The 4,401-nt window shown below is 44.8% G+C and overlaps 1 long non-coding RNA gene across 1 annotated transcript; it reads right to left on the bottom strand.

Moving 5' to 3' along the window:
• Window positions 1-691: 691 nt before the first annotated feature.
• LOC131380680 (uncharacterized) lies at window positions 692-4,008 on the bottom strand. Its single transcript, XR_009208764.1, has 4 exons — window positions 3,876-4,008; window positions 3,140-3,280; window positions 1,930-2,057; window positions 692-970 (listed from the first exon to the last, which is right to left on the bottom strand). It is a non-coding gene; the product is annotated as an uncharacterized LOC131380680 (long non-coding RNA).
• Between the last annotated feature and the right edge of the window lie 393 nt (window positions 4,009-4,401).

Raw genomic sequence — 4,401 nt, forward strand, 5'->3', positions numbered from 1 at the left:
TGCCTTCTGTATGTCAGATGGTTTCAACCCTTAGTTCATATAATTTTCCTAACAACTTGTCAAGGTTGGAATTATTTGCTGCCTTTTATATGGTAAAGATAAACTTAGGCACGTTAAAATTTTAACAACTTTATTTAAACAAACATTGATTCGTGAATTAGGCAACACCAAACTGCAAGTGGCTCCGGACTCCACTGAAGGGACCTAAGGGGAAAACTTTTGTTCTGCATATGCAGAAGCAAGGCAGAGAAAATATTGGGTTGAAAGGAAACAGTAGTTTTAAGATCCCTAGTTAGAGGACAGTTGTTGGTTTCTGATTGGCAAAGCCCCTAGTTAGGAGTTGTCAGTTTCTGATTGGTAAAGCTTAAGTTTTGTTTTCCTAGGATCTGACCCATTCAGGCTGAGTTGGGCTTTGGTTTGCTTACATAAAAACTCAGAGTGTTACGGTGAAACCCTGTCTCTACTAAAAATACAAAAAATTAGCCAGGCATGGTTGCGGGCGTCTGTAGACCCAGCTACTCGGGAGGCTGAGGCAGGAGAATGGCGTGAACCTGGGAGGCGGAGCTTGCAGTAAGCCGAGATCACTCCACTGCACTCCAGCCTGGGCGACAGAGCGAGACTCCGTCTCAAAAAAAAACAAATAAACAACACTTAGAGTGCTAGAGTTGCCTTAGTGTCATTGCTTCCCAATGAATTATTTTGACAGATAGAAGAGAAATTGGCAGTTCAGAAAAGCCAAGTTGTCACTCAGGATCCGAACCCAGCTCTGTCTGACATCAAAGGTAGTGCTCTTCCCACTGGGCAGTACAGACTCATGTTCTAGTTGAGGAACTTGAGGTTTAGGGAGGTTAAATGACTTTCCCGAAAATCAGAGCTGGCGGAGAGCTGAGTTGGGGCTTGAACTCAGGTCTGTTATGGGATGCTGTTTCCCAGGCACCATGCTGCTTTGCAGGATTGAGAAAGTTGTGCCCTGGGAAAGAGGAAGAAGACCATGATATGGTGGGAAAACAAAAGGCAGCTAAGATGCAGCTTAACTTCTCTGAACTCTGTTAACTGTCCCTAACACTACGAGGGCATCAGGACACTTCCTGACAGCTGCAGTGTTATCAGCTTTGTGCATTTCACTAGGGATGGCCGAGAAGGATTTCAAAATCTGCCTCTCAGTTTAGCCTCCCCCACTCCCCCGCAACCGCCCCCGGCCCCTTCTACTCCTGTACTAGCCTCTGTAGACTAGACACAACTTTGAGTTGGGGGCTGGGAAATCTTACTTGGGAAGATTAAGTAAAAAATTGTCAGGTTCCTTTGGCTGTGCTATTTGCTGCGCGTGGGGACCACTAGATGGCGCTCACCGCCTATTCCTGAAACTCCAGTTTGCCAGTGGGGGCTTGGTTGCCTTGCTCCCTCCCTCCGCGCTGTAATAACAGTATTAATAGCTAATAGTTATTAAGTAACTATGCGCCTAGTAAATTACTATGCTAAGCCCTTTACATAAATTATCTCATCTAATCCTTACCATAACCCTTGAAAATAGGCAGTTATCCTTAATTTACAAATGAGGGTAAGTAACTTGCCCGAGGTAACAAAGCTGATAGTCTGAGTCAAGCCTGGTTTCAACCTGGTCCTCTGACGTTAGAGCTTTGACCTCCACATTCGATCGTCTCTCCAGTCCTTATGTAACAGATGACGATGAGTGCTTGCTCTGTGCCGGATGCCACCTTACAGCTATAAGTAGTGGGATCCAGGCTGTGAATCTCAAACTTAACTACATTCTCTTTCTGTCTCTCTCTGAGTTACCTTCTGAAGGTGACAAAAAATGATACTACTGGACCACTCAGACTCAGTGGGGCCCTAGGCTGATTCTGGAGCCACCCTAAGATTCTCCCCTTGAGCACCTTCTGCTTCACGGAAGAGAGCTCTCCATGAGCTTACCCTGCTGCGAGTCAGCCCAGACTTTGAGTCAAATTCAGGTTCGAATCTCAGCTCCATCCTTTACTGGATCAGTGTAATTTTGGCTAAACTTCTCTCCAAAGTAACTGCTTTCAGCTCTGCTCCCTTGGCTGTAAAAACACAGAGTCACAGTCCCCAATCTTGTAGTGTTGCTGTGGGTGCACAGTCTAGGTTGGGAAGGGGCATTTGAGAAATGGGGGTCCCCTTACCCTCCCTCTCTGAGTTAGTTCCATGGTGTGAGGCAGCCCAGGAGGGGCGTTGGGCATGACTTTTCCAAAGAGGGTCAGAGATCCTTTAAGATTGATGACATCCTTTCTGGAGATGCTGAGAGAAGCAGTTACTTTATTTGTGTATCTGCTCAGTATCTCTTTCCCTCTCTAGACTGGTGCCCTCCAATAGGACTTTCTGCATTTATGGAAATGTTCTATAGCTGCATTGTCCAACATAGTAGTCAGGTCACACGTAGCGTTTGAGTACCTGAAATGTGGCTAGTGAAACTGAAGAACTAAATTTCACCTTTATTCAATTTTTAAATCTTTTAAATTTAAAATTAAATTTGTAGCTAGTGGCTACTTTATTGGACAGCAAAGTGCTAGAGAGCTCAGTGTTCGCTATCGTATCCCCAGAACCTGGCACAGCATCTGCCCTTAGCCGGTGCTGGATGCATATATTTTAAATGAATGAATGCAAATTATCCACATGAGTCTTCCTAAACTACAAAAGTAGGCATTTGCATGTAGGAAGGCTTGGGGTCTGAGATAGCCAGAGGTTTAGTGAGCACCATTTTCAGGAAAGAAAGAGGAGGAAACTATCAAATATGTAGGTATCACCTAAGAGAGGGAATCTGAAACAGACCATGGACTATGCCAGGTATAAAGTACTAAGTGAAGGAACATTTGCCACCTCCCTATTTTGTTGTTATTTCATTTTTCCTGCAGTGATTAGGAATCAAATCCTTAAAGCAAGAAGGGAACTGTGGGCTTGATGGCAAAGTCCTGAAGAAGGGGAGGAGCTGGAGAGACTGTGTCACTGCACAGTGAACCATGACGGGGAGAGAACCCGAGGGATACAGCAGGAGGCAGGAAGATGGCAGGGATCTTGGGCTTGTGTGGGAGGGAAGGGAATGGAGATATTGCTCTGGGATTTAAAAGTCTGGAGGCTCAGTTAGGTCACCTGGTGTAAACTCAGTTACCTTTATAGTTCCTACTTTGAAGTTAAAATTGGAGAATTGAGAATACTGGCTCTTTCCATTTTCCTGCCTGTGGAGTCTCTCTGGCCTTAGCCTCAAGCAATTTCTCTTTCTCTCTCACTCTCTTCTCTCCTTCCTATGAGCCTAGTGTAAATTAATAATAATAATCATCAACATTTATCAAGCCCATACAGAGACTCAGAGTCTAAATCGGTTGTATCTTTTTTTTTTTTTTCTTGAAACGCTGTCTCACTCTGTTGCCCAGGCTGGAGTGCAGTGGCATGATCTTGGCTCACTGCAACCTCTGCCTCCCAGGTTCAGGCGATCCTCCCACCTCAGCCTCCTGAGTAGCTAGGATTACAGGCATGTGCCACCACACCTGGCTAATTTTTTTTTTTTTGTATTTTTAGTAGAGATGAGGTTTCACCATGTTGGCTAGGCTGGTCTCGAACTCCTAACCTCAAGTGATCTGCCCACCTGGGCCTTCCAAAGTGCTAGTATTACAGATGTGAGCCACTGCGCCTAGCTTGGACTATATCATTTAACCCTTCTACCGAGCTCTGAGGTAGGCGATGTTAGGCAACATTTATCAATTGCTTATTATTACCAAGCACTGCTCTAACTCTTTAAATTTTCACAACCACCCCATTTTCCATGGGTAGGTGCCACTGTCATCATCATCAACATCCTTCAATTTACAAAGGAGTGCCCTGTGACCTGGAGGGGCTGAGTAACTTACCCAAGACTACACAGCCAGTGAGAAGCAAAGCGAAGATTTGAAACCTGGGCAACTGGGCTCCGGAGAATAACCCAACTGCCAGGTTCTGGGAGTTACTTTATAGGTGTCAACTCTTTTAATCTTCATAATAACCCTATAAGATGGAGATAATTATTATGATACCCATTTCATGGGTGGCGAAGCTGAGGTTTAACGAAGTTAGGTAACTCGTAAAAATAATACAGCTAATTAGATCTGTGGCCAAGATTTGAACCTAGGCAGCTGGACTTCTGAGGTTACTCTTTAAACCACTGCGGTGGATGTTCTGGGTTGAATAATATCATCTCCCAATTTGTGTCCTTCCTAGAACCTCAGAATATGAACTTTTTTGGAACTGGAGTTATTTCAGATGTAACCGGCTAAATTGGGATTATACTGGAGTAGGGCGGGCCTTTAATCCGACACAACTGGTACCCTTATAAGAAGAGAAGAGACACCCAGACACACGGGGAAGATGTCCATGTGGAGATGGTGGCAGACATTGGAG

Source organism: Hylobates moloch, unplaced genomic scaffold (assembly GCF_009828535.3).
Source record: "Hylobates moloch isolate HMO894 unplaced genomic scaffold, HMol_V3 SCAFFOLD_11, whole genome shotgun sequence".
Taxonomy (NCBI): domain Eukaryota; kingdom Metazoa; phylum Chordata; class Mammalia; order Primates; family Hylobatidae; genus Hylobates; species Hylobates moloch.